Raw genomic sequence first — 27,232 nt, 5'->3', positions numbered from 1 at the left:
ATGAATGTAACATATTCAGGTGGGTGTGAGGAGAGGATGGAGAATGAGAGACTGACTAGGAGAGTGAGTGAGATGGAGAGTAGGGAGGGAGATGGGGAGGGGGAGACCAAGGATGAGTGGAGCAACATCTATCTATCTGTTGCCAGACGCCTCAATCCGGTTTGGGGTGGCCACAAACAAATCGCCTCCATGTCGCCCTGTCCCCCCGCCATTTCACTGCCCTGCTCCCATCTCACACCCCCCTCCCTCATATACCTCTCCACCCCATCCCTCCATTTCATCCTCTGCCTCCCCCTCCCTCTTCCCCCCTCCACCTCATTCACATACACTCTCTTCGTCAGTCTTTCACCCTCCATCCTCTCCACATGGCCAAACCACCTCAGTGTATTCCTACTAACGCTTCCTATCACATCCACATCCACACCACAATGCTTCTTTATATCCTCATTCGTCAGCCTGTCTCTCCACCTGACTCCACAGGCTCCTCTTAAATAACTCATTTCCACTGCTCTCACTCTTGACTTGTGTCCTTCCAACAATGTCCAAGCTTCACTTCCATACGTTAGAGTTGGTATCACAATACTGTCATGTAGTAACTTTTTCACTTCCATGCTCACTTCCCTGTTTCTTATCACTGCTTTCAAAGAACCAGCAACCTTTCTTCCCTGCTGTACCCTTTCAAGCACTTCACCCTCCAAACCTCCATCCTTACTCATCACACTACCCAAGTACTTAAACGTACTCACATTTTCCAATTCCTCACCTCTCTTTAGTAAAGGAATATTTTTATTAAGTGAAAGGGGTACACCATGCATCTATGAAATGATGATGATGATTATAATAACCTCTATTTTAAACTGTTATTATTATTTTTTTTTAATTGTGCATGGCCTAATGAGGGTAGTGATATATGTGGAGGATGACAGTTGGGTGTGGAAGGTGAGAAGTGTGAATGTTGGGATAGGATTGCAAGAGACAAAAAAAGACCTTGGACAAGGTCATAGACTGTGACCTCAGGCATAAGGAACTGGATAGGGAGGCAGCCAGAGATTGAACAGCGTGGAGAGAGCTACCATTAGGTGACCAAGGTCAGTGTATGTAAGCATGATGGAGAGTATAAATGACTTGGTATAAAATGGAATAGCAATGATGATGATGATGATGATGGTCAGATTCACATAATGCTATTATGTATTACATATGAAACTATTTATTTCTCCATGTATATTATTTTTGTTTTTACAGGATAGGCTATTTGGCTGTTTATATCTTTGGGCTGATGATAATGGTGTTGTTTCGTTTTTATTTTTATTTTTTTGGGGGGGAGGAAACAGGGTTAAAGTTGTGTACAATGATGATATATATATATATTTTTTTTTTCTAAGGTGTGTGTGGTGGCAGTGCTTCAGGAAAAACAACCGTTGCCCGGAAAATTATAGAAGAGCTTGATGTACCGTGGGTGACTTTACTCTCCTTTGATTCTTTCTATAAGGTGCGTGTTGAGAGAGAGTGGCAGTTTGGAAGCCAGGGTTTTTCTGGTGTTTTTTTTTTTTTACGTGATTCCATTGATTTTGGAAATGAGGCATTTACATAAGAAATGAGGATTAAAAGTTAAATATATTTTATTTTAAAAAGTAAGAAAAAAATTATTTTGGAAAAGTAGAAATTTACAGTATATTATGTCTGTATCTTTGTCTATCAGTCTATCTATCTGTCTGTCTGTCTGTCTACTTTCTATCTATCTCTATTTGTCTGTCTGTCCAGGTACTGTCAGAGAAGCAGCATGAAGAGGCAGCAAAGAATGAATACAACTTCAACCACCCTGATGCCTTTGATTTTGAACTGGTAGCAAAGACTTTGGTGCAGCTAAAGGAAGGCAAGAAGGTGGAAGTCCCAATATACAACTTTGTCACACACTCAAACCAAGACGGTGAGTTATACAGTGTGTTTTTATGGGGTTTAAGTCTGTGGGATGGTTGTGGTATGAATGTTGAAATTTCAGTATACAACTTTGTAACACATCCAGAAGAAACAGACACTTTGGTTAGGGTAAGAAGGTTGATTTACCGGTATTCAGATTTGTCACACATTCAAAGAAACAAAGATGGTAATCTGTATAGTTTTATATATATATATATATATATATATATATACTGTATATATATATATATATATATATATACGGTATATATATACCGTATATATGAATGGATGTGGTAAGAAGGTTTTTGTAGTTGTGGCACAGGCTCATCTGAAACCTGAAGCTGGTGGACTGCAGGCTGAAGTTGCCCTTTTAATGCAGTCTACATCTTCAGGGAATGGGAGAGAGTTAAGAGATATATACAGTACTGTCAGTGAGACTCTCAGCAGTGGACGTGTAAATCATAAGAACATCCAAAACAATCAAGGTTTTGAGCAACATGTCACACAGCAACCTTAAACTCTGTTGTAATGATGTCCCACAATTAATCCCAGACAGTAGCAACACCATCATGGATCATCTAAATGACAGTATGCTTATGGACATTACCATGTTTTCGTTTTTGAAGGCTCCAACATGCTTGCGTGCATCAGCCGTGGTCACCTAGCCTAATGGTAGCTCTCCATGCTGCCTGATCTCTGGCAGCATCCTTGTTTCAACCTGTAACCCTGAGGTCACACTCAGTGACCTCGTCCCAAGTCTTTGTCGGTCTGCCTCTCACAACCCTTCCACCAACATTAACACTTCTCACTTTCTGCACCCAGTTATCATCCCCCATCCATTTCACATGCCCAAACCATCTCAGTCTACCTCTCCTTATCATAACACCAATACACTACTGTCCCATCCCATCTCTTAACTCTTCCATCATAAACCTAGCCCCCCCCAGACCTTGCACTCAAGGACGCACAGCACATCCACCTAATCATTATCTTTTCTGTACGTTTGAGCCTGTGAATATCGTCTTCCTTTAGTGCTCAGGTCTCACTTCTACACCAAAAGCTTCCAGCATCTTACAGTACATTGGCAAGCCCATTTTGTTAAATATTATTATTTAATTCATAAAAACATGGAAAACTAACTATACAAACAAATCTTGAGCATTCATTAGTGAACTGATGATTTCAGAAGATGTGTTATACCATAGAATTATCACAGCTTCCTTGCCGTGGTGCGCCCATTTATTTCTCACCTGACTGCTGTCACTCCACCCCTCACTCGCCACTCAGCTGTTTTGCGGTTTATACAATAAATACACAGGAATTTGCAAGCACAGTAGTTTTATGCAACAAAACAAACCTTCATTTCTATCAGCTAGATTTTATCTTGTCTGCCAGCGCAAATGCATTCTAATATGAAGTTATACATCATCTTAGAATGCATTTGCACGGGCAGAGAAGTTCAATGTAGCTGTTAGAAATGAAGGTTTGTTTTGTTGGGTAAAATTACTGTGCTTGCAATTCATATGTATTGTATTATGTGCATAACAGCTGAGTGGCGAGTGAGGGGTGGAGTGAGGCAATCAGGTGAGAAATAAATGGGTGGGCCGTGGCCATATTCACAACTGTGAGCAAGGTAGTGTTGATAATGCCACTGTATAGCATTTCTTTCCAGATCATCAGTTCACCAATAAATGCTCAAGATTTATTAATTTAGTTATTTTTCCATGTTTTATGAAATACAGTATTTAACAAAATGGACTTACTGTGTGCATCTTGCACTACTGCAAGACACTGCCATCACATGTGTTAACGTCTATGGGTTTGTTTAGTGTGAGGTTATGTATCAAATGGAATCTATTAGTGTGGTCCTGGATACAAGGGGTATATACTGCAGTAATACAACCTGTGTACAGTACAGAAGGCTCTCGATATTCGATTAACCTTACTTCGATATTTTGTACTTCGATCGGACTCGCCCGCTCGTCAAAATTTGTGCTTGGATTTCAAAAGCCGTGCTTCGATCGCTCGGGCCGGGTTGCGAGTGCAAGTCGATGCTCATCTGTTCATCTGTCATGCCACCTACCGTCACTTGGTGAAGCTTGCCCTCTTTCAAACATTTGAAATCTTTTTTGTGACTTCAGTACCTGTTCTTCGCTCGCTGTCATCGAAGTTACAGTGGAAGCATCAACAGCTGTGGCCATGGTGATTGGGACAAGGACAAGGAAGCAGGTGCTCACTCAAGCAGGGTTGGGGCGAACACGAGTGATGGCAGCGAGGGTGGCAGGGGTGGCAGGCAGCAGTGACTCAACCACTGCCTTGGAACCAAGGTTTTGGAGCAATTCGCTGTCATTAATGAAGACAGCTATGGGTGATGCTAAAATATAATTCAAAGGCGACTACAGCAAGGAAGAAACTAGTTAATTATTGGCTAAAGGTGCAACAGGTAAATAATACCCAAAGCCTACGCTATTGAACATAGACTTTGATGGATCCCCCTGAAATATAGTTATTAAAGTATTGATTGATTAATAATAACTACACTGTTTATAGAATGACAGGGAATTATCCAGGGTACGAATTGTCCTGACGGTGAATCATTCATGTTTTGAAGGCGAATTGTCTGATGGGGAATTGGCTTGATGGCGAATTGTCTCGGAACCAGAACCAACGCTCTACCACATAAGCTTCATTCTTTCTATTTTAAAGTGAATGCAGCCTGTATTTCTTGCTTTTCTTGCTAACAGTAAGTAAATATGTACTAAATGTAAACACTTATACAGTATAGTTGTGTTATGATTTTGGGTGGATATAAGTGTATACGTAAAAGTTGGTTTAAGTTTGTCGACAACACGCCGGTCCCATTCATTTATTTTCCATAAGTTTATCAATTTGCACTTTGATAAATCGCATTTCGATCGGTTTTTTTGGTCCCAAAATCAATTGAAGATCGAGAGCCTTCTGTATAAGACTATATATCTGATTCATTCATTCATTCATTGCCAGATGCCATGTATCCCAAATGGGGTGACCAAGGGCTTAGAGTTAATTGTTTTACAGGGAGGGGCACTAATCCTCCACCAACCCCACTTGACACGTAGGGAGAACGTTATGCCAACAGCATCTGGTGTTCCCAGGCGGTCACCCATCCAAGTACTAACCAGACCCAACGTTGCTACCAGGAAAAATCAGTAACCAGGAAGGTAAATTTCCCAAGCTTCCTGGTTAACTGGGATTGCACTACACAGACTTCAGGAGGTTATTCTTGGGCTGATAATGGGGAGTTTGAATGATAAGTGGATGAATGTGTGGCCTATTTCACTTGGCATTCCGATTGTACTTCTCACTGTATTGTGCTTTACCACATCTCTGTTTTCAGATCCTACTGTACTCCATCCTTAGGTGGTGGTGGTGGTGGTGGTGATGAAAGTTACACCATATTGTAGCTGCCTCTTAGAAAACAGTGCTTGGAGCAAATGGTGATGATATATACTGCTCCAATAACTTAATGTTCATACGCTGTATTGTAACTCAAAAAACAATGTTTGGAGCAGATGATGGTGGTGGTGGTGGTGGTGGTGATATAAGGTGTATGGAGCAGATGGTGATGATGATATAAAGCTGTATGTAGCAGATGATGATGATGGTGGTGATATAAATGCAGTGATGGTGGTGGTGTTGGTGGTGATGATGTATCTATTTTTATTTAATTATTTATTTATTTTTTTTATTTTTTTTCAGAAAACCATGTATGGAGCCAATGTGATAATCTTTGAAGGCATCTTGGCGTTCTGCTCTCCGGATGTTTTGAAGGTAAGTATGGTGGTATGTAGTGCTTTCATCTTAACTTGGCCCAGATTTTTGTCCTTTTGCAGCTTATTCCACATAGCTTAGTGGCAGATAAAGACAATACTGTGGCTCTACATTCATTCATTCATTCATCATCCAATTCTCCATTGGCCCAAGAGGAGCATAGGAGCCCGGGGCTAGGCAAGTTGGTCCTGACATTTAAGATGAGAGTGACCAGCCTCACTCATCCCTGAGTGGCATTACATTAGCAATAAACCCCAACCACCCCTTGGATATAAACCTGCACAGGCTCAATCTGATTTGAGCACCTTAGTTACCCACTAAACCACCAGGTGCCATAATTTGGTTATATGGTTACCAACCAGCATAGTACAGTACATGGTTTCCTGGTGTACAGGAAACCATGTGGCTTGTCATTCAGTTTAGAGTCACCCATAGGCAGAAGGAAGAGGAAAGAATGAAGAAATGAAAGACAGAAGAGGAAGGATGGAAAGAAGGAAGGAAGAGGGGAAAGGGCGGGCACCCAAGAGCATCTCTACATCGAGTGAGTGGATGGTGAGTGCCCCCACCAACCAAAAATACTCACCATCCACTCACTTAATGTAGTGCTGCTTTGGGTGTCTGCCTGTTCCTCTCTTCCTTCCTTTCTCCCTCTTCTGTTTTTCTTTCCGTCATTCTCTTCTCTTCCTTCTGCCTACGGGTGACTTTACATTCCCTCTTCTGTCTTTCTTTCCTTCATTCATTCCTCTTCCTTCTGCCTATGGGTGACTACACTGAGTGACAAGCCAAATAGTTTCCTGTACACCAGCAATGCTGGGAACGCTACTAATAAAAAGTAGCGGTGCTCCCATTCCCGTTACTAGCTCGAAAAAGTAGTTGCTTTACTGGTTTGGCTACTTGATGTGAAATGTAGTGGCGCTTCCGCTACGTTGGATAAGAAAAAGGTACATGAAGGAAAGGTTAACAGAAATCTGTTATATAGCAATACAGTATATACTATTTTGATAATATTAGTCAGTCTGAGTGGTTATGTTGTGTACCAGTAATGTCAGTATATACTTATATTTAAAAAAAAAAAAATCATATACATGTCGGTGTCACTTTAATGAAGCTTAGAGCCGAAGGTACAGGAAAAAGCTATTTACTGCATAATATAACACACGTTCTTTTACATTGTTACCTAGTATACCTACTGAAAGTAACATACGTAAATTAAAGACAAAAAAAATGTGGCCAACCATTAATACATACTACAGTACAGTATATAGATTTATATTTTCAGTGATACCTATTTAATATATGTACGAAAACGAAAGAAAAAATGAACTGGGGCTTTCTTTTAAAGGCTATTTATACAACATCAATGTTTTTTCCATTACTTTAAGCTGTAAGTAACCTACTGTTACGAAACAATAACATAGTGAGTGAGAGTTAGTCTGAGAGCGGAAGTTAGAGACGGGGATAGTTAGAGGTGTGTGTGTGTGTGTGTGTGTGTGTGTGTGTGTGTGTGTTAGCTTTGCCTACATCTAGCTGACATCCTTATTTATCTTTACTTAATTTAAACAATTGATAATTAACTAGCAAATTCCTGTCTAATTATTGCACATAACTAATAAATAATAATTAATAAATTACTGATGTAATGTAGAACAAACATCATTAATTGACAGAACTGACAAAAGTATTATTTTTCGTCATTAATACAACCAAACTGTCAGCATATCTGTATGTACAGTACTCACCAACTCCAGACCTGTATTTGTCGCTTGAGTAGTGAGGAGCGCAGTAACGTGTGAGTACGGCCAAAAAGTAGCGGCGTTCTCAGTTCTGCTACTAGCCAAAACAAGTAATGGCATTACCACCATCGTTATTAAAATAGTAGTGGCTCTATTCCCAGTTTTGTACACCAGGAAACCATTTACTTCACTGGGTGGTAACCATATAACCAAATTTTGGCGCCTGGTGGTTTAGTGGGTAATTAAGGCACTCCAATCGGATTGAGCCAGTGCAGGTTTATATCCAAGGGGTGGTTGGGGTTTATTGCTCACGTAATGCCACTCAGGGATGAGTGAGGCTGGTCACTCTCATCTTAAATGTCAGGACCAACTTGCTTAGCCCCGGGCTCCTACATTCCTCATGGGGCAACACAGGATTCTGTGATGATGATTATGGTGATAATAATAATAATAATAATAACCTAATTTCTTTCAACAGTTACTAGACATGAAGGTATTTGTTGACACTGATTCAGATGAAAGACTGGTTCGCCGATTGCAGCGGGACATTGCAGAGCGAGGGAGAGAACTGGATGGTGTGTTGAAACAATACTTCAAGTTTGTCAAGCCTGCATTTGACTACTACATTGCCCCTTCTATGGTAAGGACCTCTGGATCTGTGGCACCTATGTAACAGTTTGTGGTGGTGGAGATGGGCACCTTTGTATGGTGACGCCAATGTAACTGGGTGGCACCACTGGCTGGTTATAGTAACATCTTTATCCGTCTTCCCCAAAAGAAGGGTGTTGGACTGCTGCAGACTACAATACACAGGGTTCATGTTCAGATGAGGCTGGGGTACAACAACAACAACAACAACATTCTTGTGATGTAGCAACTCAGAAGAGTACATGCAGTTTGTGGATCTAGCACTTGACTAATATGTATGTACAGTGTGTTGATACCTCTGTGATAAGGACCTCTAGATCTGTATGGTCTGTGTAGGACTCAGTTGCATGGTTAAGCATTATTTAAGTTACTAGATGTTGTCAATATATCTTTTTCCTTTTCATGTCAGGAAATATTATAATAATGATGAGGAGGAAGAGAAGTATGTTTGTATAACTTCCCTCACTCCAAATTTCATTGGTAATAGAAGTTGGGATGGTGGTGATAATAATGAACTGCCTGTTTTAGAGAGGGGTGGGAGAGAGGAGGGGGGGGGAAGAAGAATGATGATGATGATGATGATGAATGAGTTTGGGAGAGTGTGTAAGAAATTGAATCTAAAGGTGAATGTAAGGATGAGTAAAGTTATTGTCTTCAAGAGAAATGATGTCACTGACTGCACAGTAAGGTTGGTTGATGAGGAAGTGGAATATGTGAGTCCATTAATACTTGGGTAGTGTAATGAGTAAGGATGGAGGTTTGGAGGATGCAGTGCATGAGATGATGCAACAAGGAAGAAAGGCTGCTGGTTCTTTGAATGCAGTGATAAGAAATGGGGAAGTGAGCATTTAAGTAAAAAAGTTGCTTTAAGTAAATAAGTTGCTGCATGATAGTATTGTGATACCAACTCTAACGTATAGAAGTGAAGCTTGAACCTTGTTGGAGGGACACAAGTCAAGAGTGAGAGCAGTGGAAATAAGTTACTTGAGAGGAGCCTGTGGAGTCACATGGAGAGACAGGCTGACAAATGAGGAAGTGAAGGAACGTTGTAGCGTGGATGTGGATGTGATAGAAAGCATTAAGAGAAATACACTGAGGTAATTTGGCCATGTGGAGTGGATGGAGAGTGAGAGACTAACAAGGAGAGTGTATGTGAGTGAGGTGAAGGGGGGAAGAGGAAGGAGGAGGCCAAGGATGAGATGGAGGGATGGACTGTAGGGGTATGTGAGAGAGGGGTGTGAACTGGGGGGAGGGCAGTGAAATCAAAGGGAACAGAGTGGCATGGAGGTGCTTTGTTTGTGGCCACCCCTTACAGGATTAATGCATCTTGCAGTGGATAGATAGATAGATTATTATTATTATTAGTAGTAGTAGTATTACAGTATTATGTGGTAGGTGGGGGCACTCACTTGACGTTGTGCTACTTTGTGTGTCTGCCCTTTCCTCTCTTCCTTCCTTCCTCTTCTGTCTTTCCTTCATTCTTTCCCCTTCCTTCTGCCTGTGGGTGAGACTGCAGCGAGTGACAAGCCAAATGGTTTCCTGTACACCAGGAAACCATTTACTATGCTGGGTGATAGTCATATAACCAAATTATGGCACTTGGTGGTATAGTGAGTAATCACAGCGCTCCAGTCAGAATGAGCTGGTGTAGGTTTATATCCAGTGGGTGGCTGGGGTATATTGATCATGTAATGCCACTCAGGGATGAGTGAGGCTGGTCACTCATCTTAAATGTCAGGACCAACTTGCCTGGCCTGCACTCCTACACTCCTCATGGGGCAACATGGGATTGGATGATGGGTGGATGGATGGATTACAGTATTATGGTGGTACATTAATTACCTATACTGAAAGAGTAAGTGATGATGAAGTGTTAATGATGATAAATACTTTCTTAATGTTCTTAGTTGATGATCTATGTATAGGCATCTATCTATTGCCAGACACCTTAATCCCATACGGGATGGCCACAAACGAATTGCCTCCATGTCGCCATTTCACTGCCCTACTCTCAGTTTACACCCCCCTCCCTCGTATACCTCTCTACTCCATCAGTTGATGATGATTATTATTATTATACCATTATGGTGATACCTTAATTACCTATACAGAACGAGAGAGAGAGAGAGAATGATAATGATAAATAAATAATGATTATGGTTACTTTCCTCTTATTCTCAGGTCCATGCAGACATCATTGTGCCAAGAGGAGGTGAGAATGAAGTTGCCATAAATCTCATTGCTCAAAATGTCATGACACAACTACAACAGGTAATAATGATAATCCTAAACCCCTTTTTCCTCTGAATTGACTTAAAATTGCCATCTGCCCATCTTGAATTGACTAGACTTAAAAATTGCCATCTGCCCATCTTGAATTCACTAGACTTAAAATAGCCATCTGCCCATGTTGAATTTGACTAGACTTAAAATTGCCATCTGTCCATCTTGGATGCCGAGTTCAAACATTAGAATGACACTAGGATGTGATGCTGGTTGTATATTCTTCAGAGGGGCTTCAAGCTGCGAGAGAAGCTAGCAAACGCCAATTTTGGCATTGCAAGACCTAATTCCCTCCATCTCCTGCCATCAACGCCACAAATTCGTGGTCTGCACACGTTCATTCGCAATAAGGACACTCCCAGGGACGAATTCATCTTCTACTCCAAGAGGTTGATTCGTCTGGTGATAGAACACGCGCTGACTCTACTTCCATTTACGGTATGTCTTGGAGATAGATGGCTTTTGAAAACTCATCCTTTTCATTTTATCTTGGCCTAAAATTTCCATCTCTCCATCTTTACCTCCATTTACAGAAGGTCTTTTGTTTTTTCTCTTCAAGAAGCTGTGATCTGAGGAGAACTGTAATGAAGACCAATAGGTTTAGTCGTATCATTTATAAAGGTTCCAACATGCTTGCATATGTCAGCCTTGGTTACCTAATGGCAGTTTTCCATGCTTCTTGATCTCTGGCAGCCTCTCTGTTCAGTCCTTTATCCCAGAGGTCACGCTCTGTGACCTTGTCCCAGGTCTTTTTTGGTCCGCCCATCTCAGCCCTACCCCTGATATTCACACTCCTCACCTTCCACGCTCAGTTGTCATCATCCATCCTTCCAACATGCTGAGACCATCTCAGTCTACCCCACATCATCACCTCTCCTCAGTACATCACAATACACACTAGTCCCATCCTTCCTTTCAACTTGCCAATCGTAATCCAAGCTCCCACAGGCCTCACATTCAAGGATGCACTATGCACCCATCTGATCATTGATCATATCTGTACATTTGAGCCTCCAGATATCCTCTTCCTTTACTGCCCAGTTCATACTACCACAGAGCATTACACTTCTACCACATGCTGCATACACAGATCCCTTAGCAAGGAAGGAGAACCCTCTCAGAGTCAGGAGAGGCAACAGCTCCCTGAATTTCCTCCAGCCACTCCTTACTCTAGCCACAGAGCTAGCTCCAGCCACACCTCCAGAATATAACATGTCCCCTAAATTGGAGTGCCTTAATTACCCACTAAACCACCAGGCGCCATAATTTGGTTATATGGTCACCACTCAGCGTAGTAAATGGTTTCCTGGTGTACAGGAAACCATTTGGCTTGTCAGTAGTGTAAAGTCACCCATAGGCAGAAGGATGGGGAAAGAATGAAGGAAAGAAAGATTGAAGAGGGAGAGTAAATCACCCATAGGCAGAAGAAAGTAGAAAGAATGAAGAAAAGAACGACAGAAGAGGAAGGAAGTACGAGAGGAAAGGGCTGATAACCAAAGCAGCACTACATTGAGTGAGTGGATGGTGAGCACCCCCACCTACCAGGAATTACTATAGTTATTATTATTATTATTATTAGTGTAAGTATTAGTATTATTACGGGCAGACCTCAAGATGTGATACCCCTATACATGTACGTGAAACCCCGGCATAGCGATGGGGGTAGAAAAACCACCATACCCCACCTAACGCTGGCCAGACCCCAGTGTGGCAATGGGTTTTGTTTTTTTAAACTGATTTTGGTGGTATTTTAGACTAAAATTTTGTGTGAAGGTTGATTTGTAAACTGTTTTTTAGACTTAGATTAATGTGTTTTAGTCATAGGAATTAGTTGGAGATGATCAGGGAGGCTTTAGGAAGGGAAGAGGTTGTGTGGATCAGATATTCATTCGTAGATCTTTAGTGGAAAAGTTTCTAGAGAAGGGAAAGAAGTTGTGTGTGGCCTTCATGGATTTGGAGAAAGCATATGACAGGGTGGATAGACAAGGAATGTGGAAAGTGTTAAGAATATATGGAGTAGATGGGAAGTTGTTGAATGCTGTGAAGAGTATATATGATGGTGCGAAGGCTGCAGTGTGTGTGGATGGTGAACTGAGTGAATTTTTCTCTCTGAAGGTTGGGTTGAAACAGGGATGTGTCATGTCTCCATGGTTGTTCAATCTGTACATGGATGGGGTAATAAAAGAGGTACAAGGTAGGATAGTGGATGTTGGAGTGGCCCTGGTGAGAGAGGATAGCGTTTGGAAACTCCCTGTACTGTTGTTTGCAGTTGATACTGTGTTGTTAGGTGAAGATGAAGGGGAGCTGCAAGGCTTGGTGGATGAGTTTGGGAGAGTGTGTAAGAAACGGAATCTAAAGGTGAATGTAGGGAAGAGTAAAGTGATGGTCTTTGAGAGGTGAAGTCAGTGAATTTACAGTGAGGTCAGATGGTGAGGAAATGGAAAATGTGAGTACATTTAATTACTAGGGAGTGTGATGAGTAAGGATGGAAGTTTGGAGGGTGAAGTGCTTGAAAGGGTACAACAAGGAAGAAAGGTTGCTGGTTCCTTGAGAGCAGTGATAAGAAGCAGGGAAGTGAGCAAGGGAGTGAAAAAGTTACTACATGACAGTATTGTGATACCAACTCTAACGTATGGAAGTGAAGCTTGGACGTTATTGGAAGGACACAAGTCAAGAGTGAGAGCAGTGGAAATGAGTTATTTAAAAGGAGCCTGTGGAGTCACATGGAGAGACAGACTGACAAATGAAGATATAAAGGAGCGTTGTGGTGTGGATGTGGATGTGATAGGAAGCGTTAAGAGGAACACACTTAGGTGGTTTGGCCATATGGAGAGGATGGAGGGTGAGAGACTGATGAGGAGAGTGTATGTGAGTGAGGTGGAAGGGGGGAGAGGGAGGGGGAGGCTGAGGATGAGATGGAGAGATGGAGTGAAGAGGTATATGAGAGAGGGGGGTGTGAGTTGGGAGCAGGGCAGTGAAATGGCGGGGGACAGGGCGACATGGAGGCAGTTTATTTGTGGCCACCCCGTACGGGATTGAGGCATCTGGCAATAGATAGATAGATAGTTAGTCATAGGTGGGGTGAACATTGTCATATTGGGGTACAGTTTACCAAGTTTGATTTTTTCCAGCCTTATATTTGATGATTTTCATATTTTATTTTTGGGTTTAGGTAAGTTATAAACTGCTTTTAGGCTTAGTTTAGCTTGTTTTAAAGTTATTTGGAGGTTTAAGTTAGCTAGAAACTTGTTTTTGGACTCATTTGGATAGGTTTAGGACTTGGTTGAGGGGTAAACCCAAGACTTAAAAACACATTCCTATACTTTGCATGTTAAATACACCCTGAGATATGGTACCCTGCCTAGCAATGGGTTTTTACTGAACCAGTTGCATTGTTAAACCGGGGTATTCCTGTATAATTAAATCCCTTGTGAAAGAAAGTAATTCACCATAGAGATTTGTGGTATTTTGATGATGATGATTCTACTCCTTCTCCCCAGCAGGACGTGACTGTGGAAACACCCCAGGGAATCCCTTATGAAGGAAAACGAATTGCCACAGAAAAGATTTGTGGTGTTTCAATTTTACGGGCAGGGGAGACAATGGAAAACGCTTTGTGTGAGGTGTTGAAGGACGTTAGGATTGGCAAGATTCTCATCCAGACGAACCTTGACACAGGAGAGCCAGAGGTAAAATGATGTGGCGTTAGTTGGAACAGAATCCCCTTGGATAATGGTATCCATAGGCCAGTGGCAGAGCCTCAGGACAGCCTTGGCTTCCCCATGCATTTCTTGGCCCCCCTCACTGGCACCCCATCTGAAACTTATCTATTTAAATGTGTGCACATTGTGTAGCAATGGGCCACTTCCACCTTGGCCCACCAGTTTGAGAGGGTCTGGCTATGCCACTTTATTTTTTATTTTTTATTTTTTATTTTTAAGGACAACTTTACAAGGTGTAGGGGAGGTTTCAAATGTGATGGGTTAGATACATCATTCACTAACCCCTTCAATCCAGTGACAGTGTCAGTGTAATCAAGTGGCTTCTCTGCCTCATTATGGAGACATCCCTCAGCTGCCTCCCTATCCCTTAGCATGGTGAACTGCAGGAGAAGGTCAACTTCTGCATGTATTCCACTGACCTCATGTCAAGATGAGCATAGGGCCACAGCAACATTCATTGATTTACAGTATTATTGATATGCTTGTCTTGCTTTGGTTAGTTTTTCTGTGATCTCATTCTTTCAAGTCTCCTCTGGCTGTGTGGATACTACCTCATCCCTTCCTAGGATGGGAAAAGAGGTCTGGATAATGATGGTGAACATTCTTCCTACATGTGGTCAGTTTTTTAAGCTTAGGACAGAGCTTTAATAATGAGTAAATGAAGGCCACATCATACCTGTCAGATCTACAAGTGTGCCCTGCAGTGTAGTACATGTGGGAATGTCCGACAGTACCAACAGTGAAGCAAGATAATATGACTGAAGGAGTTAACTACAGTTGACCCCCCAACTTGGCTTATTGTCACAGTGATAATGATCATGATAATTAGTCTCCTGTTCTTATGCTTTATGTGTAAGGTTACTGAATAATGGTGGTGGTGGTGGTGGCTGTAATGATTTTTTAATCATGATGATGATCCAGACTTCGTCATGTTCTCAGAGGGAGTGAGGTAAAGTTCAGAGAGCAAGAAAAAACTGATAGGAGGAGCAGTTGATTAAAGTCAGCCCAGTTGAATGGGTCACACCTTTATTTACTCACCACTGAAGTTGCCAGAAGCATTATTGTAATAAAGGTACTTATTTTTGCATTTTGTACAGTATTTTTTCAGGAGGGGGAGGGGGGCTGTACTACCACAGACTTTCAAGAGACATTGAGATAGTGAGAGAGAGCGAGAGAATAGGTACAGTAATGGGCAAAACTAGGATAATGATGATGATGATAATAATCTGTCTTTAGCCAGACACTATAATCCTGGAAGGGGTGGTTACAGATGAACTGCCTCCATGTCACCCTGTCTTCCATCATCAGGCTGCCCTATCCCCATAACAACAGCAGTAATAGTAATAATAACAATTTTACTGTTTTTTTTTTGTTTTTTTTCCCCAGCTGTACTACCTCAGACTGCCAAAGGACATCAAGGACTATCACATCTTTTTAATGGACGCCACAGTAGCAACGGGAGCTGCTGGCATTATGGCCATAAGAGTGTGTTATTGGACCATGAAGTTGTAGAAGAACATATATCACTGTGTTCTCTGCTTATGACTGAACAGGGTGAGTTTTGTTGCTTTGTTGTGTGTGTGTGTGTGTGTGTGTGTGTGTGTGTGTGTGTGTGTGTGCGCTTGCCTTCATGCGGTCATGTGTGGGTTTGGTGTGGTGTGGTGTGGTATGCATGTCTGTGTGCATATGTGTGGGTGTGGTGATGATGAAAACTATCTGTGTAACTAAATACATTTGTATCTTCCCTTTCAGGTGTGCACAACATAGCATACGCATTTCCCAAGGTGAGAATTGTTACAACAGCCTTGGATCCCTGTGTCAATGAAAAGTTTTATATTGTGCCTGGCATTGGGAACTTTGGCGATCGTTATTTTGGCACGGAACCATCTGATCAGTGAGCTGTCAGCACTCTTTGGCATCAGACTGTCAGTCCAGTGTAGTATTAGCACTTTCAGGCTTTTGTGACAGCAGTAGATGTGTGCTTCAGTGAAGAGTTATAAACTGAACCTGGCTCTGGAAACATTGGAATTGCCACAGTGGGACCGAACCATTGGACTAGCGAGGTATTGACACTCTTGGGTTTGTGGGACTCAACTTTCAGTTGAATACAGTTGTGTAGAGTAGAAAATTAGCATTGTCCTATTCATGAGAGGGTTAAGGGTGACAGAATTACACTAGTAACCACATAACATTACCTGGTACCAGTTGGAAGACTATGATAGAAATGTCTCAGCCATGAGAGGGTTAACCCTGTCAGTCTGAGTCTTTGAAAGGAAGTTCACCTCCCCTGAGTCATTGTTTGATAACCAATGGAAATTGTATCTCGTATGAGGCCTGCAGCGTGGCACTTGCAGACCTTCGTTTGTGCCTCATATGTGGTCTGCAGCTCGACAAGAGTTAAAGGTGGCAGTACAACACTCTTTGAGCTGCATAAAAACACCTGGTACCAACTGGAAGACAATAATAGAGTTGTCCCACTCATGAGAGGGTTAATGGTGACAGTGCTGCACTTTTAGCCACATAAAATTACCTGGCATTAACTGGAAGACAAGACTAGAGTTGTCCTGACGTGAGAGGGAGTAAGTTATTTGGAGACAGCAGGACGCAGGTAGTTACCATTCTCATCTAGATAAAGTTGTCAGGAATAATGTACTTCACTAGAGTTATCCTGATCATGAGAAGGTTATGTTGAATGTGTCAACACTCAGGCAGGTAGGACTCACAGCATTGCTTTCATCCTTCCTAAAGTATTGGAAACTAGTGAGTGTTACCTTGGCATTGAACCAGGTGATCGGTGAAATATTGAAATGTGCGACATAAAGACTTCTGGAACAGAATATCTGAGTTGTTTGGAAGTAGCAAGAATAAACTAGAAAATGTCATTTGATTCAGGGGGAAAGGTTTTTATGTAAGGTTAGGATGATGATGACTGTGGTGTCGTTGCCTGTTATGGTGGTGGTGGTGGTGCCAAAGATAACATTGATGATGGTGGTGCTGATGATGATGATGGCAGTGAGAACAATAGTTATCTTGATGATGAGTGATTATACTGCTGATAGTGCCAAAGATGATGATGATGGTGCCAGTGTTGATGGTGATGATGATCCTTTTGTATGCTCATATATGTCTCTTCTGTATTTTATAATGAAGAAGAATCATTGTACAGTATAGATTTATCTCTTGTATAATTCAGCATTAAAAAACCCTTTCAATCCAGTGGCCTACTCTCTATTTCATTCTTGCAACCTCTTGTTAATTTTATTGTGAGATATTTTTGAGAGTGGAGGGGTTAGGTGCAGCCTTCACTCACCAAGCAGTATCTTGTGTGTGGCGGCGATGGCTCAGTCAGCTGGATTGGGCATGGGTGTGGCAGTTGAAACAGAAAATGAATAAATGATGCAGAATAAAAACTGATAACACTGGCTGACTCAACCATCCCTGTATCACCCAAGAAATTGCTTGGCAGTGGAAAAGGAGTTTATGGACCATCCTGTAGTTTGGAAGAAACTGTTATAGTCAGTTTTTATGTGATAGAGTTGGATCATTCCTACAACTTGAATGCTAAGTCATGGTTGTATGAAATAGGATGAGCCTTAGTTATGAGGCAGACTTGAGTCTCCTTGGTTACAAGTAAAATTATACACCAGACTAACTGTGCCTGGCCATCAACTAAGCTAAAAGAGGATACAGATCTTTGTCAGGTAAAAACATTTGGACAAAAGAACTGGTGGGGTTAGATATAGCCTTCAATAACTCCTTCACAGTTAAATATTCTGGGATAAAATTTTCAAACTGGAGGGGTTGGATCCAGCCTTAATTCACCCCTTCCCTTGGTGGTCCAGGGGTTAGAACACCCCAGTCAGAGTGACAGCTTTGCATAGATTCAGTCCCCAAGAGATGACTGGAGATTATTCAGTCATGTAGGGTTCGGTACTATTTATTAAGGCTCCAACATGCTTGCATGCATTGGCACTGGTCAGTTAATGATGCCTTTCCACAATGCTCAGTCTCTAGCAGGTTCTCTTCAGTCTCTCATCCCTGAGTTCACGCTCTATGACCTTGTTGCAGGTTTTTTTCAGTGTTGCTCGCATGTCCCTACCCTCAATATGCACACCTCTCATCCTCAACTCTCAGTTATCCTCCACCTTCTCCATATGTTTAAGCCATCTTACTCTACCCCTTCTCATCACATCACCAGTACATTCAAGTCTCATCCTTCTTCTCAACTCTTCATTCTCAACCTTAAACCCCTCCCCCCCAGCATGTCATTGAAGGATGCACTACACGTCCATCTAATCGTTATCCTGTAATATTGATCCCTTAAATGTAATGGAGTATTAGCATAGCCTCAGGCCCCAACATGTTGCTGTGTTTCTTCCTGCATCTTATATTCTGTAATGAAATTATCTGGAGTACTGGAGAGGGGTGCCTTCATGTGGTGGCACATATATAACCAGCTGGCCTCATTGCCTGCTAATGCAAATGTACCTCAATTTCCTCCCTATCCCCCAAAAGGAGAATGGTGGACTGCTGGGGCTGGCACCTTCACCCTGTAGTCCACTGGATTTATGTCCAGATGAGGCTGGGGCCACAACAACAAGAATAAACTAATAGAACAAGTCACTGGATTGAAGGTGTTAAGTATAGTCATTTATAAATCATATTTAGTTTTGTTATGTAATCCTTAATTTTGACTGCCTTGTGATTTTAGTTTAAATTATAATACTAGTTTTTATGAATGCCTGGTGGGTTAATGGGTTGAGGTGCTTCATCCAGATGTGGCCCATAAGAGTTCACATCCGAGGGCTGGTTGGGTTTATTGTTCACATAATGCCACTCACTTGAAGGCAACTGGTCACTCTTTACCATGAGTGTGTGGACCAAATCCCTCACCTCAGCCCTTACACTCCAGGTGGGAGAGTACCAGACATGATGGTCAATGAATGTGTTTGTTTTTGTTGTATAAGGTTTTATTCTGATCGTTAATGTGATATGATGATTGTTTTATTTTGCTGTTTTTATGATATTTTGGTTGTTTGTATGATACAGTATATATATATATATATATATATATATATATATATTATGCAGATAAGAAGGAAGGAAGCAAAGGCCAAAGCCTGCACATTTCTCAAGGAAAAAAAACAAAAAACAAGGTACCTGAGCCAAGAGTTCAGCTGGACCTATAAAGTCTGACACACACGCAAGATACTGTAATGTTGTACATCACATTCTTTGAGAGTCTGTATAACTTAAAATTGATTGATTATATGATTTTTTTTTGTTTCCCTGGTGTTAGGTAGATTTTTCCAAAGCTGATACTTAGGCATTAACAGAGATTGCAACCTGCACAGCACAGTACTGGGATGGGAATTTCAAATGTACATGTGGTGGACTGTGTCACAAATCAGATTACTTACAGGAAGGAGAGGAATGGAGGCTTTCCATGTCGTATTGTAAAAAAAAAAAAAAATAATAATTAAAAAAAAAAAAGTTAGCCATTTCTTCAAGAGGAGAGTTATTGTAAAGAACAGTACGTTTGCCCCTGTACTGTACTTACCATCACTGTATAATGGCAACAGGTTTACATTGCAGGCCACAGATGCTGCCCCCCCACAAGTTTCCCAGGAGTTGAGACAGCAAATTAGCACTCTTGTGGGGGAAGGAGCCTGAGTCAACCACTGCCTCACTATGTCCTTTGGCACCTGTTTCTTCCTCGGATGATCCAGGGAACTTTGCCGCCTCTAGCTAAGATCTCCGCCTGGCCAAGGGAAGGGTTCATATGGGCTCCTCGTTGCCAGAGCCCTTAACCCAACACCAAGAACTGAGAACCGACCATTTGCAGTTCGGGGCTTTTATGGTAATTCTGTTTATTTATTTATTTATTTATGTATTTTTTTACAAACCTGCCATACTTTCTCTTCAAATGTGCATTGATTGTGTAATGACAGATAGAATCAATACACTCCTGTTTAATCTTTTGGAAAGTAAAGGTTCTTTGGAAGTTAGACTTTGAGACTTGAGGGCACTGTGGTGTTACTGGGATGTGTGAGAAAACTAAAGATTTTGTGGATGTGCAAGAAAGCATAAAGAGAATTACTTTGAGATGGTTTGGCCATATACAGGGGATGGAGAATGAGATGCTGACCAGGAGAGTGTATGTGAATAAGGTTCCAGGGGGAGACTGAGAATTAGATGGAGGGAGAGGGTGGAGATGCAAGAGAGAAGGTGGTGTGAGTTGGAGAGAGGATAGCTAGATGACAGAGGATAGGGTGACATGGATGCAGTTCATTTGTGTCCACCTGTTATGGGATGCAGGCATCTTGTGACAGAGTGTTACAAATTATTCCATAAATCTCAGAAAGATGGACTTGGTCTGGTCAGAATTGCCACTGAGTTGAACTATGGGTGGTTGGAGCCATTTAAAGCAGGCTTTGGGAAAGTATGCCATGCCCCATATGTGCAAAGAAACACAGGTTTTTAAAAATGTTTCTCCAACTGCTTTTGTCTTTTGTCATAATGGCTTATAGAGAATGTAATGTAGTACTATATTTATCTATTTTTTAAAGGCTGATATGTACCTTACTGTAGCAGGTACATTGTCCTGAATATAAGTATTAATTGTAATGGTAGCTGCTGCAGTCTCAGGCTTATCCAGTATCTCAAACATGAACCAGGTGGATTGCAGGGTTAACACCTTCTGTAGTAGACATCTGCCATTATACTGTATTTATGTATTGCAGATACTGTATGTCCTGTTATTTTCCTTGGGCCACATGACACATCATGATAAATGTGCTTTGTGTTTACACTACAGCCAAATTTAGGGTAAAGCTGGTGGCATTTTTTTTTTTCTTTTTTTTTTTTTAATACGAGGAAGAAGAAACCAAAGGCTAGCAGCCCGCAAAACAATTCCTTCCAAGAAAAACATAAAAACAATACAAAAGAGAACCAGATTCAAGATCCGTTCATCTCGAGATGCCTGGACACACTGCGTCTGAAAGACTGGAGATCATAGGAAGTAGGAAATACAGACAGAGTGAGACAGTTCCAGAGTTGACCTGTTGCATACATGAAGGACTGGGAGTAACGGTTAACTCTTGCATTAAAGAGTTGGACAGAAAAGGGATGAGAGTTTGTTGCTAGACGGGTGCTATGCACCCGTCATAGAGGTGGAAGGATGCAAGCAGACAGAACAGTGTGGCAAAGAGACAGGTTGAAGGGAGCCAGTAAGAGGAGGAGAGTTAATGAGATGAAAAGCCTAATTATAGTGCTTAGCCACAGTGCTTATCTCTGTATCTTAAGCCACTGTGGCTGTGGTAGGTTATTCACTCTCTGCGATAGGATACAAGACTACTGCATCAGCCAGGTTACTAATTAACTCTTCCGGGTGTTATGCAAGCTGTGTAAATACTGTATAATGTCTTCCACTATATGGGTACCATTAGCAATTCCCTTGAGACAAGGCCGGTGTATCTGTGGAGGTGACCAGCTACCACAGTACATCATGACCAGCCTGGACAGGGATTGATTGAAGACCCAGAGTAGACAGAGCTGAAGCATGGACCAGTGAGCAATCCTGGCTCCCCCCAGAGCATCATGCTTCCAGTACCTCCCCCCCTCCCCTCCTGCATTTCCCAGCATTCTGTCTACCTTCAAGGGAATATATGACACTGAGGTTATGTCATGGTTCAGTCCCCCAGGCCTGCCATGATGCACCCAATAAGTCACTGTACCAAAGGGATTAAGATGCCTTTTTCCTGCAGTCCAGATGCCTGTCTCCTGTGGTCCATCCTTCTTCTACTGTGGGATAGGGAAGTAGTGGAGGGAGTTTTGTGTAGCCAGACAGTTAAGCTGCCTGGTTTTATCAGTGCCACCACATGAAGGCATCCCTTTCCAGCAACTATGAATTTATCAAATAATGCTGTACAGTATTTTAGGTTATCATAAAATCAGTTTCACTGGTATGACATGTAAGAGGACATGCTGGGATATGGCTATGCAGATATCCAGGTCAATATCTGCTCTGTATATCCAAAATGAACATCAAAATATTTGTCATCATCGTTGTCGCCCTGCCTCTTTTTTCCTACCCTCAGGTGGGGCAAGGCAAGGTGCAGAAAGGAAGGAAAATTAAGTGATAATGTGAGAACAGATGAACAGCATACAGTGTCCAGTTAAAAAAAAATTATAGTAGGAGAACAGACGAACACCAGGCCCAGTCAAAATGTTAATGAACAAATGAACACCATGCCCAGCTGAAAAAAATTGGGAGAATTAGTGAACAGCATCCCCAGCAAAATAGGCCACACACTCATTCATTCACCATTCAAGCTTGTGGAATCCCTGCTACACCTCACAGGCACACCTTTCACATGTAGCTTCATAGGCGTGTATCAGAGTCAGTGCCATGGTTGTAACATTTTTCATTTTGTACTTCAGGCCAAGTGGCGATGTACGTGTCAATTCTTCTCGGAACAACTAATGATGATATTGTGTGTTGCTGTGTATGGAGTAAGTTGTTTGAGCCACCCAAAGTTTGCTTAGTACTGAACTGAGTTTGTGCTATAGCCAGATGCCATAATCCCAAATGGGGAGACCACAGACTAATCGCTTCTATATTCCCGTCCCCAGCCACTTCAGTGCCCTCCCCCCAGCTCACACCCCCTTCTTTCATATAACTCTCCATTCCGTCTTTCCATCTCATCCTCAGTCTCCCCCTCCCCCCTCCACCTCCACCTCACACACATACTCTCTTCTCGTTAATCTCTCTCTCCATCCTCTCCACGTATTTGAACCACCTTAATGTAATTCTAATGCTGTCACATATAATCTCATAGTTTATACTCAGCATTTTGTGTGTGTGTGTGTGTGTGTGTGTGTGTGTGTGTGTGTCTGTCCCCAGTAGGCCTAATCCACACTGTCTTTATTTCACATTGCTCAGTGTGCACCAAGTCACTGTCACACTCAGCCTCAGGTACCATTAGTGTTGGCAAAAGCTAGAGGGAGTTCTGGCCACTGATACCATTGTCCCTTATTCATCTACATTGACTCAAGGCCAGGAATTTGAATCAGAATCTAGCTGCAGCATCTACCCTGTCATTATCAACTGCACTTTCTTTTTCTCTCTCTCTCTCTCTTGTGTCTTGAGTGATTTACTTTCCTTTTTAAAACCAGGGCTTGGGGAGTGGTCCATGCTGTTACTTTTAGGAGCAATACAAGATTAGCTGATGGATGTAAAGGGCATATTACTTTAGAATACAAAGAGATGAACAACAATGGCTCATATATCTAGTATATAAAAGGATTGAACAGTAATAGCTGTAGTGTTATACATATTTGTTCCACGTTAACTTGCGTATGACTGACGTACTTTTACTGTATGAATTGTTTTTCAGGAGGGTGAGAAAGTCAACATGGAGGTAACAGCTGCAGATGCTACCCTTGCCCTTCATCACCAGCAACACTGCCGTCACTGGCTGCATGATGCCACCAGCATTATCTTCTTCACCAGGTTTGTTAGGGCTGTCTGTCTTGTCTGCCTACCTACCTACATTTAGCTGTCCATAATCAGATAACTTATCGGGATGGCTGTTAACAGCTTGCCTCCTTTTCACCCAGTCTTCTGCCATCAGACTGCCCTTCCCCCACCTAACACTAATTTCATGCAGCCACAATTAGTATTCAAGTTGTGAGAATGACCCACATCTGTCAGGTGAAAATAAACCTAGTATGGTCAGATTGGCCATGTAATCTGGCCACACTTGGTCATTGTTTATGCTGGAAGGAGTTAGGGATTTTCAGGAGAAGAAATTGCTGTTCAGGTGTATCAGTGAAGAAGGCTGTCACTTCCACTGTACTCATTTTTACTCTTACATGGTCTTGAATTGACATCTTCTTGAATGTTTAGTTGTAGCAGTAGATTAATGCCAGAAAATGGTGCCAGTCACAAAAATAGCTAAAGAAACAATGTAGAGCAGTAACGTGGTCTTACTCTGCTCCTGACCTGTGAAATACAGCACAGAAGAATGAAGATCTGGGCCAAGTTAAGGTGAAGAAGGTCTTGTTAAATATGTGCCAGTCTCCTCCATTGGTAGTGTGAGTAACTAAGTCTCACAGGTGTAAGTGATAATTTTCTGAGAACAAGAAAGACATGTAAACACTTGCTTATATTTTGTTCAGCCCACAAAATTTCCTTCACTAATAGGTGCAGCTAAGGTACTGTTTGGTGGGATGATGCAGCCACATCAAAGTACAGTAGTTGGTAGGTTTTTATGTTAATTTTTTACCTGCATTTTAATTCCTAAAATAGAGGAACCAGGAATGAATATTAATAGTAAATAGGCAGATGTTTGCTTTTCTTATTGTATTATTGATTTAGTTTGTACAAAGGAAAAGGGGAAAAAGAAGTGTGTGGTAATCATAGGGGCATTTGTCTTCTTAGTGTAATAGGGAAAGTATATGGTAGGATACTTATTGACAGAGTTAGGGAAAGAACAGAGGAATTAGTTGGTGAAGAACAGGGAGGCTTTAGGAAGGGAAGAGGTTGTGTAGATCAGATATTCATTCTTAGATCTATAGTGGAAAAGTTTCTAGAGAAGGGAAAGAAGTTGTATGTGGCTTTCATGGATTTGGAGAAAGCATATGACAGGGTGGATTGTGGAAAGTATTAAGAATATATGGAGTAGATGGGAAGTTGTTGAATGCTGTGAAGAGTATGTATGATGGTGCTAAGGCTGCAGTGCATATGGATGATGAACTAAGTGAATTTTTCTCTTTGAAGGCTGGGTTAAAATAGGGATGTGTCATGTCTCCATGGTTGTTCAGTCTGTACATGGATGGGGTAATAAGAGAGATACAAGGTAGGGTATTGGATGTTGGAGTGGCCCTAGTGGGAGGGGGTTAGTGTTTGGAAACTCCCTGTACTGTTGTTTGCAGATGATACTGTCTTGTTGAGTGAAGACGAAAGGGAGCTGCAAGGCTTGGTGCATGAATTTGGGAGAGTGTGTAAGAAACGGAATCTAAAGGTGAATGTAGGGAAGAGGAAAGTGATGGTCTTTGAGAGAGGTGAAGTCAGTGAATGTACAGTGAGGTTGGATGGTGAGGAAATGGAAAATGTGAGTACGTTTAAGTACTTGGGTAGTGTGATGAGTAAGGATGGAGGTTTGGAGGGTGAAGTGCTTGAAAGGGTACAGCAGGGAAGAAAGGTTGCTGGTTCTTTGAAAGCAGTGATAAGGAACAGGGAAGTGAGCATGGAAGTGAAAAAGTTACTACATGACAGTATTGTGATACCAACTCTAACGTATGGAAGTGAAGCTTGGACGTTGTTGGAAGGACACAAGTCAAGAGTGAGAGCAGTGGAAATGAGTTATTTAAGAGAAGCCTGTGAAGTCACATGGAGAGACAGGCTGACAAATGAGGATATAAAGGAGCGTTATGGTGTGGATGTGGATGTGATAGCAAGCGTTAGGAGGAACTCACTGAGGTGATTTGGCCATGTGGAGAGGATGGAGGGTGAAAGACTGACGAAGAGAGTGTATGTGAGTGAGGTGGAGGGGGGTAGAGGGAGGGGGAGGCCGAGAATGAGATGGAGGGATGGAGTAGAGAGGTATATGAGAGAGGGGGGTGTGAGTTGGGGGCAGGGCAGTGAAATGGCGGGGGACAGGGCGACTTGGAGGTGATTTGCTTGTGGCCACCCCGTATGGGATTAAGGCATCTGGCAATAGATAGGTAGATAGATAGATTTAGGTTGTCATTGCATTTTGTGTTATGTGAATGCAGTGGAATGCAGGCTGAAATTATCCTCTTACAATTCACCATCTTACTTTCAGGGGATAGGGAAGGAGTTGAGGAACTTTTGATTAACCAGACAGCTTGGTTATATCAGTGTCATTGTTTGCAGACATTGTAGTAATAAGTCATATAAGCAAAGAACATTTTATATAACCTAAAAACAACTCTTCCACAGGTGTGTCCAGACGTTCTGCTGCTACGTACTGTTGTCCTTGGCTTAATCACATGCGACAGTGTACTGCCAACTCCAGAGTGGGTAGAGGCGCATGTCCCATCCTCTGTCCTCACGCACATACATCGTTGCGGCAACCAGACCACCCCAGGCTTAGACCATGAATCCATGCATCAGGTAGGGGACACATGGAGCTGGGGGCTGTACTGTATGTAGGTTGTTGGGAAGCAGTTTTGTTCCACTGAGAGAAATATTTCCCTATGTAATACCTAGACAGCCATACAGCAAACCTTTGATATCTCCGAGTTAGCAGCCTAGACTGATTTAACCTTCAAGATATACTGACCTACTTGCATTACCTGTGTGTTGTCTTGTTGTCGCCTACCTCCAGCATGCTGCTGCATCAATGCTCTGCTTTGTTAATGCATTTCAACCAGTGATAACTAACCAGATTAGACCTCAGCTCCACCCCACCATCTCCCTGAAAGGGTTCCTGACTCAGGTCATGGAGCTGAAATGTCTTTCAAGAAAAACTCAATAAGAAAAACTCCTTCTAATGTTTGATGAACTCACTGCTTGTGCCCCTTACACAGATGTTAAGGGTAAGGGAACTCAATAAGAAAAACTCCTTCTTTTGTTTGATGAAATCATTGCTTGTGCCTCTTACACAGATGTTAAGGGTAAGGGAACTCAATAAGAAAAACTCCTTCTTTTGTTTGATGAAATCATTGCTTGTGCCTCTTACACAGATGTTAAGGGTAAGGGAACTCAATAAGGAAAGCTCCTTCTTTTGTTTGATGAAATCATTGCTTGTGCCTCTTACATAGATGTATCAGGTAAGGGAGGAAAGTTCTCCACTGTTGATAACCCATCAATGGACACCCCTCAGGGATGCAGAGATATTTAGGATTTTACTGTACTGTACAGTATAGTTTTTACAATATGTGTTGTGATGGAATGGGTATTGTAATTGTACAGTGGTATGTAATTATGTTTAGTGCTGTGCCATCCCAGTCTGTGATTGAGTAGACCCATCAACCACAGGCAACTGCCCTCGCAGGGCCATCCTATTCAGTGGGCTGGCAGGAGGTTTGGTTCCTGGATAGACACTGCATTTACATCACCCAATTAACATGGGCACCATAATA

At 42.0% G+C, this 27,232-nt stretch overlaps 1 pseudogene; it reads left to right on the top strand.

Annotated features, from left to right (window-relative positions):
• LOC145391487 (uridine-cytidine kinase-like 1) lies at positions 1–26,133 on the top strand (annotated as a pseudogene).
• The last annotated feature ends 1,099 nt before the right edge of the window (positions 26,134–27,232 follow it).

The sequence above is a fragment of the Coenobita brevimanus genome, chromosome 18, assembly GCF_032717465.1.
Source record: "Coenobita brevimanus isolate Jiangsu-jjx chromosome 18, ASM3271746v2, whole genome shotgun sequence".
Classification (NCBI taxonomy): domain Eukaryota; kingdom Metazoa; phylum Arthropoda; class Malacostraca; order Decapoda; family Coenobitidae; genus Coenobita; species Coenobita brevimanus.
Note: the sequence above shows the minus strand (reverse complement) of the source record. Positions and strands in the feature narration are given on the sequence as shown.